This window comes from Amblyraja radiata, chromosome 1 (assembly GCF_010909765.2).
Source record: "Amblyraja radiata isolate CabotCenter1 chromosome 1, sAmbRad1.1.pri, whole genome shotgun sequence".
NCBI classification, from domain to species: Eukaryota; Metazoa; Chordata; class Chondrichthyes; order Rajiformes; family Rajidae; genus Amblyraja; species Amblyraja radiata.
The window spans coordinates 108,436,682-108,450,893 of NC_045956.1; the positions used below are offsets into that span (position 1 = coordinate 108,436,682).

Consider the following 14,212-nt stretch of genomic DNA (forward strand, 5'->3'; position numbering starts at 1 on the left):
GTTTGTTATTCACACTCTGTTGTCTGAATCTGGTGATTTATCAAACACAACCGATGAGATGAAAAAATAAAGAAGAAATAGTTAACAAAGAAATAGAAAATAGAATATAGAAAACAGAAACTGGAAAACATAGGCCCATGTTAAGAATATACGAATGGGCTTCAAACAATGTGTAAAAGATCACATCTATAACTAGTTGATGCACTTGTTCCTGATATTTTACCGGTCTATTTCCACACAGGGAAATAGACACAGGGAATGGGAGCACAGTGGTCAAGATCCACAAGCAGCATCAAGACTGGATTACAGATCCAGAGACTTCTATTCAAGCCAACATGGCAATAATCAAACAGATTTGACAACTATAAGACCATGGATTGTTATAAAATCTTGTCTAGTTCGTTAGAAATATCAATAAAGGAACTCTTAAGCAAAACACAAAGTTCTGGAGGAACTCAGCGGGTCAGGAAGCACCCGTGGAGGGAATGAACAGGTGACGTTTTGGGTCGGGACACTTCTTCAGACTGATTGTAGTGGGGGGCAGAAAGCTGGAAAAGAGATGAGAGTGTGTGACAGCGCCTGGCAAATGATAGTTGGATACAGGTGAGGGAGGTTGGATTGGAAAAATGGATGGGGTGTTACAAAGGAGACAAAAGGAGAGGATAAGGAGAGGAGTGAAATATAAAGCCAGAGGGAGGGGAGAAAGCGGGGGATGGAGGGAAATGAGGGACAGGAAGGGGAGATTAGTGTACAAAGGAGGGGAATGGACTGGTGTAACTGCTGGTGTTTGAAATTGTGAGAGAAGTGGGAGTGCACTGGGATGGGGGTGGTACAGGAAAGAGAGAGGAGGTAGGCAGGGATGCAGTGTTGCCGGAACTCACCGGAGCTCCGTTCCGGCACCTCTGTAAAAAAAAAGCCAAAAAAAACAGTGGGAATTTTAACTAGCGGGTGTGTGGTCGGGGTAACCTGGCTGAAAGAATGGGAAGGGAAAGACCCATCACTATTGAGGTTCCCTGAAGGGGTGGGAGGAGGGGGGGGGGGGGGAGGGGGGAGGGGGCACACTAGGACCCAGCAGAGTCAGACCACATGCTGTCTGCATCATGGAGGTTGTGGGCCTGGTGCAGAGCCTGGAACTCTGGTGAGGTGACGGCTCTGGCCCGCTGGTGGCAGGTGGTGAGGCGAGGGTCGGTGGAGTCACTGGTGGTTCCCGTGGGGACTGGAGAAGAGATACGGGTTGGTGGCAGCAGCATCGGTGGCCCCGGGGAGACAGTGAAGGTCGGCAGCTGCGGCAGTTTCTGTGGTTAGGGCCTGGGTTTGGCCAGGAAGGGTGTGAGGGTCGGAGAGGCGGTGAATGTTGTTACTGATCCTCGTGGTGGCCATCTCGGCATCATGGTGGTGATGCAGGCGGCACCGCGGTCCAGAGGTGGAGCTCTGGGCCTGCAGGCGGGCGGTCGAGTCGAGGGGTGTCGGTGGAGGGACCGGTTTGGAGGCGGGCATGCTTGTGATCTTTGGTAGAGTCCAGACAGGTGAGGAAGTGTTTGTTGAGGGTGTGGATCTGGTGTCGAATGAAGCAGAGTTGTGTTCCATTGCAGGTGTGGGTGTGTGTGTGTGTGTGTGTGTGTGTGTGTGTGTGTGTGTGTGTGTGTGTGTGTGTGTGTGTGTGTGGGTGTGTGTGTGTGCGTGAGTGTGTGAGAGTGGGTGAATGGGTGAGTGAGTGGGTGTGTGAGTGTGTCTGAGTTTGTGTGGGTGGGTGAGTTTGTGTGAGAGTTTGTGTGAGAATGTGTGTGTGTGGGTGGATGAGTGTGTGTGTGTGTGTGTGTGTGAGTGTGTGTGTGTGTGAGTGTGTGTGTGTGTGTGTGTGTGTGTGTGTGTGTGTGTGTGTGTGTGTGTGTGTGTGTGTGTGTGTGTGTGTGTGTGTGTGTTCCCTCCCTCCCCCCAAGCCAAACCTGAAATTACGCCCCTGTTCCACAGGTCCGGGCCGGCGCCTAAAAACGTAGCAACACTGGGGGTAGGGGGCTTGTTACTTCAAATTGAAGAATCCAATGTTTAGAAATCTGCCACACTTACCACACAGACCATAGAAACATAAAAACATAGAAAATAGGTGCAGGAGTAGGCCATTCAGCCCTTCGAGCCTGCACCGCCATTCAATATGATCATGGCTGATCATCCAACTCAGTATCCTGTACCTGCCTTCTCTCCATACCCTCTGATCCCCTTAGCCACAAGGGCCACATCTAACTCCCTCTTAAATATAGCCATTGAACTGGCCTCAACTACCTTCTGTGGCAGAGAATTCCAGAGATTCTCCACTCTCTGTGTGAAAAATGTTTTTCTCATCTCGGTCCTAAAAGATTTCCCCCTTATCCTTAAACTGTGACCCCTTGTTCTGGACTTCCCCAACATCGGGAACAATCTTCCTGCATCTATGGGTGCCTGCAGAACCACAAATCCAGTGACTCTTAGCTTCCTTCTGAAATGACCTGAATCAGTCTAGGATAATTAGAGATAGCGAACAAATGCTGGCCTTGCTAGCACTCTGCACATCTTGTGAATGAATAAATAAAAATATTGGACGAATTATTACTCTCTCAGGTTCATGAAGGGATCTGGCAACAGCGAGTTATTCTGTGCAGGTCTAAATCTTTCAAGCACAGAAATCCTAATGGACATAGAAAGGAATAAGTGACAGCACACTCCCCTGCAGTGCAATTTCCCTTAAAGATCTTTTTGTTCTGTAGATTAATCTCTTATGGATATTGTCATATGTGGAAACACTTAATTTCCTGATTTTTGGAAGCAAATGGTGAAGAATAGTATACAGTATCTCAGCCACTTGAACTCAAGTCAAACTCTGGTCCCGAGAGTAATGGTAATCGTTTATGAAACTTGGATGTGCCTAATCAGCATTATTTTTGTTAGAGTGTAACAAGCAGAACTCATTTAATCTTTGGGCACAGTTCAGTTTAGTTTAGTTTAGAGATACAACGCCCTTCGGCCCGCCAGGTCCGCGCCGACCAGCGATCCCCGCACATTAACACTATCCTGCAACCACTGGGGACAACTTTTACATTTACCAAGCCAATTAACCTATAAACCTGTACGTCTTTGGAGTGTGGGAGGAAACCGAAGATCTCGGGGAAAACCCACACCGATCACGGGGAGAACGTACAAACTCCGCACAGACAGCACCAGAGGTCAGGATCAAACCTGGGTCTCCGGCGCTGCATTCGCTGTAAGGCAGCAACTCTACTGCTGCACCACCGTGACGATCAATTTGTACTGGAGAGTAAAAGCAAAAATAATAAACACTGGCAAGGTGAACGTGCATCTTCTGAATGGATTCTAGACATTTGTATAAAAATAAAAGCTGCTCTTAAACTCGCTAATTATTCTTCCCAATTCCAAAAGAGTCCTGAGTGACTGTACTGCAAACCATGTTTAATAACCAGGTGCAGAACTTGGCTCAAGGATTTAATTTGTTTTCCTTCATTTAAGGATAGTTCCAATTTATTTTAACAGAATGTTACTGCCATTTCCATGTAGACTTTGTGTTCTTGCTGTAAGTCGGTTTATGGCTTCTTCTGTCACAGAAGTGTATAAGTGCAGAAATCTTCGGATGACACAGCTGTTGTCGGCCTCATCAAAGGGGGCAATGAGGAGGAGTATAGAGACATAATAAGCAACTTTGTGGAGTGGAGTGCACACAATAACCTCCATCTTAACACCACAAAAACCAAGGAGATAGTTGTGGACTTCAGGAGGGGGAGGAGGAGGACTCAACCAACACCAATCACCATTAAGGGCACTGAGGTGGAAGTGGTTGCTAACCACAGGTACCTTGGTGTGCAGCTTGACAGTGAGCTGGACTGGAAGGGTCATATGGAGGCGGTGTACAGGAGGGGACAAAGTCGACTGTATTTTTTAAGGAGGCTGAGGTCATTTAACATCTGCCAACCCCTGCTGTGCAGTGTCTACCATTCAGTGGTGGCCAGTGCTCTGTTTTTTGCTGTGGCCTGTTGGGGAGATGGCGCCCGCATAGCGGACAAAAACAGACTGGACAAGCTGATCAGGAAGGCCGGCTCAGTGGTCGGGGCTGAGCAACGAATGGTCCAGCAGGTGGCAGAGGCCAGAACTCTGAACAAACAGGGTTCAATAATGACCAACCCCACTCACCCACTCCATGCCCTGAAGATGATCAAGAGCAGCATCTTCAGTCAGACTGATTGCACCAATGTGCAAAACTGAGAGACATAGGAAGTCTTGTTTACCAGCTGCTATAAGGTTATATAATGCGCATAAATAACTGCACTATTTTTCATTCATTGTATTTTAACTTGTATTTTAACTTGTATTTTAACTTGTTAAGTATGGAAGCTATTTGAGGAAATGTGTGGTGTTATGTCTGTCTTGAAGCTGTCGTGGCACTGTAATTTCCTGTAAAGGATTATTGAAGGTATAATCAATCAATCAATTTATTCCATTGCTCATTCTTGGTCATCACTAAAAGCTGAAGGATTTACAAACTTCAGAGAACCAAACTCTGTTCTTCCAAAGTATGTAATAACTCAAAGTGACACTGATTTAACAAAGTGTTTAGGATACTTTAAGGAGAAGCACAGTCTCAACTCTTTGTGAATTGGCTGCGATCTCACTCAGTGTGACTAGGATGTTTTTATTTTATGTCATTTTTGTGGACTTGCAACAAAATTATATGTCTTAAACTTATTATTGCAACATGAATGGGCACTGGTTCAATATACTATATGTGTGGGGGTGATGTAGAATTATATGGTGAGAGAGTAGGGAAGGGGTAATGGTTGATGGCACGTCAATTCCAGGCCCTTCCCGCCATCAGGAAGTGGCTGGGAGATTTCTGGCTTACCTAAGAAAATTCTCCAATGCTGCCTGATAGCTCAATGAAAAGGCGAAATAGCACACGCACAGAGTTTTATATAATATATGATGTTTTATTTTTAATTGTCTACTGTATATCATGTTGTTACTTGTGAGCAAAGCACCAAGGCAAATTCCTTGTATGTATGCATATTTGGTTAATAATAAACATTAGACAATAGACAATAGGTGCAGGAGTAGGCCATTCGACCCTTCAGCCCAGCACCGCCATTCATTGTGATCATGGCTGATCATCCCCAATCAGTACCCCGTTCCTGCCTTCTCCCCATATCCCCTGACATGCTATCTTTAAGAGCCCTATCTAGCACTCTCCAGGTATCCAGGGAACTGGCCTCCACCGCCGTCTGAGGCTGAGAATTCCACAGACTCATAACTCTCTGTGAATCTGTGGAATAATAAAATGTATACAATTCAATTCAATGAGGATGCAGGGTGACTTGGACAGGTTGGGTAAGTGGGCAGAAACATGTCTGATGCAGTATAATGTGGATAAATGTGAGGTTATCCACTTTGGTGGCAAGACAGGAAGGCAGATTATTATCTGAATGGTGTCAGATTAGGAAAAGGGGGGTGCAACAAGAACTGGGTGTGCTTGTACATCAGTCACTGACAGTAAACATGCAGGTACAGCAGGCAGTGAAGAAAGCTAATGGCATGTTGGCCTTCATTGCGAGAGGATTTGAGTTTAGGAGCAAGGAGGTCCTACTGCAGTTGTACAGGGTCCTGGTGAGACCACATCTGGAGTATTGTGTGCAATTCTGTTCTCCTAATTTGAGGAAGGACATTATTGCTATTGAGGGAGTGCAGCGTAGGTTCACCAGGTTAATTCCCGGGATGGCTGGACTAACATATGATGAAAGAATGGGTCGACTGGGCTTGTATTCACTGGAATTTAGAAGGACGAGAGGGGATCTTATAGAAACATATACAATTCTTAAAGGATGTTCCCGATGTTGTTGGGGGAGTCCAGAACCAGTGGTCACAGTTTAAGAATAAGGGGTAGGTCATTTAGGTCTGAGATGAGTAAAAACTTTTTCACGAGAGTTGTGAATCTGTGGAATTCTCTGCCACAGAAGGCAGTGAAGGCCAATTCACTGGATGTTTTCAAGAGAGAGTTAGATTTAGCTCTTAGGGCTAATGGAATCAAGGGATATGGGGTGAAAGCAGGAACGGGGTGCTAATTTTAGATGATCAGCCATGATCATATTGAATGGCGGTGCTGGCTCGAAGGGCTGAATGGCCTACTCCTGTACCTATTTTCTATGTTTCTATGTTTCTCGATAAACTGGGAAAGTCTGTCAAGGAATGGTTGATGGAATTCAGATGCCCAGATACTGTTGCATTTTGATATGTTAAACCAGGGTAGAACTTACACAGTAAATGGCAGGAACTTGGAGGGTGTCATGCAGCAGACAGATCACGGGGTACAAGAACATGGTTCCCTGAAAGTGACAACACACGTAGACAGGGTGCTGAAGAAGGCATTTGCCACACTTCTCTTCATCAGTCAGGGCATTGAGTACAACAGTTGATCCATCATGTTATAACTGTATATAACGTTGGTGAGAGTGCACTTGGAATATTGTGTACAGTTCTGGTCACCTTGTTATATGAAGATGTCATTAAGCCGGAAAGGGTGCAGGAAAGGTTCACAAGGTTCACAAAAATGAGGAGAAATTACTCAATGAGGAGAAATTCGATCGGCAAGGACTCTTTTCCCTGGAGTAAAGGAGGGCGAAGAGCATTCTTGGAGAGTTTTATAAAATCTGATGCATAAATTGGGTGAATTATCATTCTTCTTCACAGGGTACGGGAGTTTAAATCTAAGGACATAGAGAAGATAGATTTAAAGAGGACCTAAGGGGCACGGTTTTCACACAGAGTATATATTTAATGAGCTTCCAGAGGAGGTGGTAGAGCTGGGCGCAATTACAATGTTTAAAAGGCATTTGGACAGCAGGTCAGGTGTTCTGCCTTGGATTAAAGTATCAAAATGCAACCTTATCTGGACTTGTCTGAATTAAATTCCACATACCATTCCTTGGCTGACATTCTCAAATGATCTAAATCCCATTGTAATCTTAGATCACCTCCACTATGCCAACAAATTTGATATCATCCACAAACTCACTAACCATGGCAACTACATTCTCATCCAAATCATTAACATAGATGACAAACAACGGAGGATTTAGCACTGATCCAGCGGAACACCTTGATCCATTGGTGAATGAGAGGAGTGGTTCAGAGGATATGGGAAGTGCAGGCAAATGGGATTAGCTACGGTAGGTAATTTACTCACCAGGGGCATGTTTCTGTGCTGTATGATTCTATGATGCCATGAGATAATCGGGCCCTTTGGTCCACCATGTTCATGATGATCAAGTAACCTACACTATTCCCATTTACCAGGGTGTATAGCCCTCCATACCTTGGTGATTCAAGCACTGGTCTGGTTATTTCTTAAATGTTATGATGGAGTCCTTGAGAACACCCTGATTTTCAAGACCTCTAAATGCCAGAGGGAACAGATATCAAAATCTGAAATAGATTCATTACTTCATTGAATTGGTTCAATTGCTCTGTTGCAGGGGAGAATAACTTAGTTCATGTGTGGCCCTATTTTGTCTGTGTGCTGCTTTAGAGCAGCCGGTAGTGTGCTGATATTGCCTGTTGCATTCACAAAGACATCTCGCCCTCCCGCTTGAGCAAATTTCAAGCCATCTGTCTTCAAGCAGCTGCCTCAGGTGGATGCACAGAGCTCCACGTGAATTAAAAAGATGCCAAGATCTAATCATTGTGGTGGCATTTGTTGCCCAGGCTGTATCAACTCCAGACAAGCTGAGAAGAGGAGAGCAGTGCCAAATTCCCAAGGAGTCCTGGAACATGCATCAAGCGCCTCTTTCACGCCACCCACCTGTTCTAGGAGAATCCCGGGGATGCACAAAAAAGTTGTCCAATCCAATTTCATCAAATATCTGTCAGGCGTCTGTTGCATAAGGTGCAGGTATCAGCATCCAAAACCAGATCTGCTTGGGCTTACTTTTTACACTTGCTCGAATTTCTAATTTAATCCTCTTAAGCAGAGTGAAATAAACCAAATAACTCTAATTTCTAATTTAATCCTCTTAAGCAGAGTGAAATAAACCAAATAAATTCAAAAAGATATGAGTGCCATATGTGAAATAAGCAACATTCTGTCGCCAGTGAACTCAGAATGCTGGATATGTTCAGGAGGCCAGACAGTACTCGAGTAGATGAAATGGAGTTGATGTTTGAGGTTGACGATCTTTCATCTGAAGTCGATGCGAGAACAAAATCCTACGGTTGTTGGAGGTCTAAAATGAAAACCAAAAATGCTGGAAGCTCTCGTACTTCAGATGAAAGATCATCCATTTCACTGGTTTACTGGTGGCAGAATGGCGCTTATTTCACATATGGCACTCATATCTTTTTGAATTTACATGGGGGCAAAAAATTGCTCAGTGGTAAATTTGCTGCCTTACGTCACCAGAGACCTGAGTTTGATCCCGATTATGTGTGCTGTCTGTACAGAGTTTGAACGTTCTCCCTGTGACTGTGTACGTTTTCTCCGGGTGCTCCGGTTTCCTCCCACATCCCAAAGACGTAAAGGCTTGTGGGTTTTGGTAAAAATTGTAAAATTGTCCCTAGCGTATAGGATGGTGCTAGTGTATGGGGATCGCTGGTTGGCAACAGGCTCAGTGGCCTGAAGGGTCTGTTTCCACACTGTATCTCTAAAACTAAAACTAAAACTGAAATTAGTTTAATATGGCATCATGTTTGGTGAGGAAATTGTGGGTGGAAGGCTCCGTCCTGTTCCACGTTATGTATATTTGTGAAGAATAACGGTAGTTAGCAACAAAATAAATCAGCCAGCCCAGGTGCCTGAGACCCTCTCGTGCCATCACACAACATCAAATGCAATTCACCTCACGGCAAACAAAATTCACCGGGCACCACAGGAGAGGACTCTGGGGAATTGCAAACTATTCACCAACGCTGCCAATACTACACTGCAGACCTCGACAGCTCATGGATCTGTGGATGCCAAATCATGGATAACTAATGTCAATGGCTTGTGTCCATTGAGCCTTGGTTACCAACAAGAGGTGCCTTGCTCAAAAAATTCTGTAATCAAACAGTGCACAAAACACACTCTCCTTGGATCAGCAGAACTCTGCAGGCGTAAACAAATACAGAAGAAATACTCAGCAGATGTAAACATCAATCGAGCTTTGAACCCCTTCCAACTACTATTCAACATCCTTGTCAGTTAATCAACACTGTACCACAGTAACTGTAGCTCAACCTTTCTGCACAGGCAATATTTATCACCAGCACTCTACCACAGTCGTTGGTGAGACTGCCCCTGGAGTACTGTGTGCAATTCCAGTTGTCGTTCCATGGGAAGGGTGTGATTAAGTGAGATGTTAGTCTCGGCAGGATGTTGCCGGGACTGACAGACTTGAGTGATGAGGAGAGATTGGAAAGGCTGGGACTGTTTCCCCCTGGAGCTAAAAGATGCCCTGAAAGAGGTTGTCAAAATCATGAGGGTTCATAGATAAAATGATGATCTCAGTCTTCTTCCCCAGTGTAGGGAAATCTAAAACAGGGTGTGGGTTTAAGGTGAGAATGGAAAGATTTGAAGGGGATCTGGGAGGCAAGTTTTCAACCAGAGAGGTTGGTGAGTATATGGAACGAGTGAGCAGAGGAAGTGATAGGGATTGAGATTCAGATTAACTTTTGACATTCAATGAAATTCCTTGTTTGCCTGAAGCCCATAGTGTAAATGGTATATCTCAATGATGAATACATCAACACATTCAAAACAGTAGAGTGGTGCAAAGATTATAGAGCAATCTGAAGTTGTGCAAATAAATATACTGATGTGCAATATTGGAATAACCTAAAAAGGTAGCGTTAAGAATATGTGGCAGCACCTCCTTAAAGGGGATGTGAAAGACACAAGCCAAGGAGAAGAGGCTGTTCTTACGTCTGGATGTCCAGCTGTCAAATCCCTTTATTTTCTCCCAGAAGGTAGAAGAGAGAAAGGGGAATAGCCCGGGTGGCAGAATGCAGGGCTCCCTGCAGATTCAAGTGGTCAATGGAAGAGCAGTTGCCATACCATACTGGATAGACTCGGCTTGTACTCGCTAGAATTTAGAAGGGGGGATTGAGGGGGGATCTTATAGAAACTTGCAAAATTCTTAAGGGGTTGGACAGGCTAGATGCAGGAAGATTGTTCCCGATGTTGGGGAAGTCCAGAACAAGGGGTCACAGTTTAAGGATAAAGGGGAAATTTTTCACACAGAGAGTGGTGAAACTCTGGAATTCTCTGCCACTGAATGTAGTTGAGGCCAGTTTATTGGCTATATTTAAGAGGGAGTTAGATGTGGCCCTTGTGGCTAAAGGGATCAGGGGGTATGGAGAGAAGGTAGGTACAGGATACTGAGTTGGATGATCAGCCATAATCATCTTGAATGGCGGTGCAGGCTCGAAGGGTTGAATGGCCTACTCCTGCACCTATTTTCTATGTTTCTTTGTTTCTATGTTTACCAGGCTGAGATGCAGCTCGTCAGAAAACTTTCAATAGCTCATCTGTACAGGTTGGAAAGAATCCTCATGGACATTTGAATTTCTATAGGTCTGAGAAAGGGAATACACTGATGCGCTTTCTTAATCATCATGTCAGTGTGAACGGACTTGTGCGGCTGCTGCTGATATCGATAACTAGGGACTTGAAGCTGTTGATCATCTCCACAGCATGCAGCTGATGAGCACAGGGTTATGTTCATCTCCCTGCTTCTGTAGGTCAAATAACAATTTTTTTCATTTGGCTCACGCTAAGGGATAGGTTATTGTTGTTGACGTTAGGTTCTCGATCTCTTTCCTGTAATCCATCCCATCATTGTTATTGATCCGGCCAACAATGGTTTTATCGGCTAACTTAGAGATTGAGATGACATCGTACTTGGCCACACAGTCATGGATGTATAGGCAGTAGAGCAGGGGTCTTAATGCACAACCCTGAGGAGAAACAGTGTTGAGGGTCACGGTGGAGGAATGACCGATTCTAACCAACTAAGGTCTGCTGATCAGGAAGTCCAAAAGCCAGATGCAGATGGAGGCCTCATGGCCAAGGTTGACAGGTTTAGAGATGAGATTTGGTATTATTGTTTGACGGCCGAGCTGTAGTTAAGAAATAGCATGTCGACATAGGCGTTATAATTGTGAAGGTAGAGGTAGAGCAAGGGCGATGGCATCCTTTGTAGACCTACCGTATTTTTCCTTTGTAGACCCATAGAAATTCCAATGGGTCTAGATTGTCCAGGACACTGCCACAGATATGGGCCATTCACAAACATTCAAAGCATTCCTCTTGGTGGATGTTAGATTTACTGGGCAGTAGTCGGCAGTAGTTGGTATTCATTGACACAAGGCACTTTACTTGGTGACTGGAATAATGAAGTGAGAGATAGAAGATGTTGGTGAAAGCTCTGGCCAGCTGATTGGCAAGATATCAGAACTCATGTGGGGACTTCATCCGTTATGCTTGCTTTCTGAGTATATACTCTCGTGAAAGTAGCTCCGATTCCTGTCACCAAAGATATGTGATAGAGCCCACGAGGGATGGGAGGTGAGGCGAGGTGGACTTTGTTGAAAACAGGTGCAACAGGTGTTCAGCATGGTCATGAGCATTATCGAGTTCTTGCTCCTGCTCACGTTGAAAATGAGCTCAACATCCAGTCACGTTGGTTGAGTTTATGTAAAATGAACTAATCCGTTAGAGATGCCTTGTTGCCAGAATTGCTCCTGATTTCAGCTTGTAGCCCATGATGTTATTCAAGCCAGTGATGCTTGACTGAATTGCATGTTTTGGAATTCACTCTAGGCAACCTCTGAGATCACACTTGGCCTCCTTGTACAGTACAGATTAATATTTGTTGAAAGCCTTGCATATGTACTTTAGCAGAGTTAAAATCTCGCTGTTTATCCATGGTTGCTGGTTAGAAATTGTCTATGTCATGGAACACAGTTGTTAACCCAGTTCTTAATGAAACTGGGTGACAAGTGAAGTAATAATAATAATAATACATTTTATTTATGGGCGCCTTTCAAGAGTCTCAAGGACACCTTACAAAAATTGAGCATGTATAGGAAAAACATGTAAGGGGAATGAAATAAATAGTAGAGACATGACTAGTACACAAAGTAAAGACAGAATTCAATACAAAACACAGCATGAGGCAATTAATGCACAGATGAAAAGGGACGGGGACGTGGGGCTAAGGATAGGCAGAGGTGAAGAGATGGGTCTTGAGGCGGGACTGGAAGATGGGGAGGGACACGGAATTGCGGATCAGTTGGGGGAGGGAGTTCCAGAGCCTGGGAGCTGCCCTGGAGAAGGCTCTGTCCCCAAAACTGCGGAGGTTGGACTTGTGGATGGAGAGGAGACCGGCTGATGTGGATCTGAGGGACCGTGAGGATTGGTAGGGGGAGAGGAGGTCAATGAGATATGTGGGGGCCAGATGGTGGAGGGCTTTGTAGGTGAGGACCAGGATTTTGTAGGTGATCCGGTGGGAGACAGGAAGCCAGTGAAGTTTTTTGAGGACTGGAGTGATGTGATGCCAGGATTTGGTGTGGGTGATGAGTCGGGCGGCTGCGTTCTGGACCAGTTGGAGTCGGTTGATGTAGGTGGAGCTGATGCCAAGGAGAAGTGAGTTGCAATAGTCCAGTCGGGAGGAGATGAAGGCATGGATGAGTCTTTCAGCAGCAGGCGGTGTGAGAGAGGGTCTGAGTTTGGCGATGTTGCGGAGATGAAAGAAGGAGGTTTTAATGACATGGCGGATGTGAGGCTCAAGGGAGAGGGTGGAATCAAAGATCACGCCAAGGTTGCGGGCCTGGGGAGATGGGGAGACAGTGGTGCCGTCGATGGTGAGAGTGGGGTTATTGATTTTGCTAAGTGTGGCTTTGGAGCCTATGAGGAGAAATTCTGTCTTATCGCTGTTGAGTTTGAGGAAATTATGTTGCATCCAGGTTTTTATTGCTGACAAACAGGAGTTGTACAGTATGAACATGTTTCAGACCACTAACTCAAGGCAGTCCTGAAGTAGACACTTAGCCTCCTCAGACCACTGGTGCATTACTCATTGGTGTTCAATACGCCGGAGCAGCAGTGACAGAAGAACAAATGATCAGGCCGAAATGAGTGTGAGGGATGGAATGATAGCGTACTTGATGGTGGTGTAGCGGGAGTTGAGAGAATGATCACCCTAGTTGGCAGGAGGCTTCCTGATGGTATTTGCGGGCACATTGCTGAAGGTTGCTTGATTGAAGGTTCCTAGTCTGAAGCATATAATTTGTGCCACCTAGGCATTGGCTTGGGATTGTTTGAAGTCTGTCGAAAAGATGGTAAAGGTAAATTCCCTTGGTAGAGAAAAGGAACAGCATTTTATGATCAGGTATTATAGATCAAGGGTGCAGAAGTGAACTAAGAATTAAGAAAAGTTAAGACCAGAGATAGGTACAATTTGTAGGAAGGAACTGCAGATGCTGGTTTCACCGAAGGGTAGATATAAAAAGTGTAACTCAGCAGGTCAGGTAGCATCTCTGGAGAATAGGTGATGTTTCGAGTTGAGACCCTTCTTCAGAGTCAAGGGAAGAGGGAAACTAGCCACAATTAGGTGCAATTATGTTTTAAAGACAATTTGACAGGTTTGTGGATAGAACGCGATTTGAGTGGTATGGGCCGAAAGCAGGCAAATGGGACTGGCTGAGGAAGGCACATTGGTCAGCTTGGTCAAGTTGAGCTGAAGGACCTGCTACCATGTTGAATAACTCTATGACATTATAACAGGTAACCATGTGTCCTGTATTATTTAGTGAGGGAAGGTTCTTAAACAGATGTGAGCAGGTTATGCTATTATAGCATGCAACCTCTCTTAAATGTCTCTGCCCCTCCAGGGAGTGCCTCCCTCAGAGATGGCCATGGTAACTATTGCAAGAGCAAATTAGGTAAGGATGTAAGTTTCAAGATAGTAATCAATCTTGCACTATGGGTGAGATGCAGTAATTGTCAGAATAACATGGCAGCAGTGGTATGATGTTCTGCACTTTCCCTTGCTGTGTGTTTGCTGAAGATTCTTAAGGGGTTGGACAGGCTAGATGCAGGAAGATTGTCCCCAATGTTGGGGAAGTCCAGAACAAAGGGTCACAGTTTAAGGATAAAGGGGAAATCTTTTAGGACTGAGATCAGAAAAACATTTTTCACACA

At 44.9% G+C, this 14,212-nt stretch overlaps 1 long non-coding RNA gene across 1 annotated transcript; it reads left to right on the forward strand.

Annotated features, from left to right (window-relative positions):
• Positions 1-260: 260 nt before the first annotated feature.
• LOC116974516 lies at positions 261-8,523 on the forward strand. The gene is made up of 3 exons (XR_004412381.1): positions 261-272; positions 7,919-7,924; positions 8,404-8,523. It is a non-coding gene; the product is annotated as an uncharacterized LOC116974516 (long non-coding RNA).
• Positions 8,524-14,212: the final 5,689 nt, after the last annotated feature.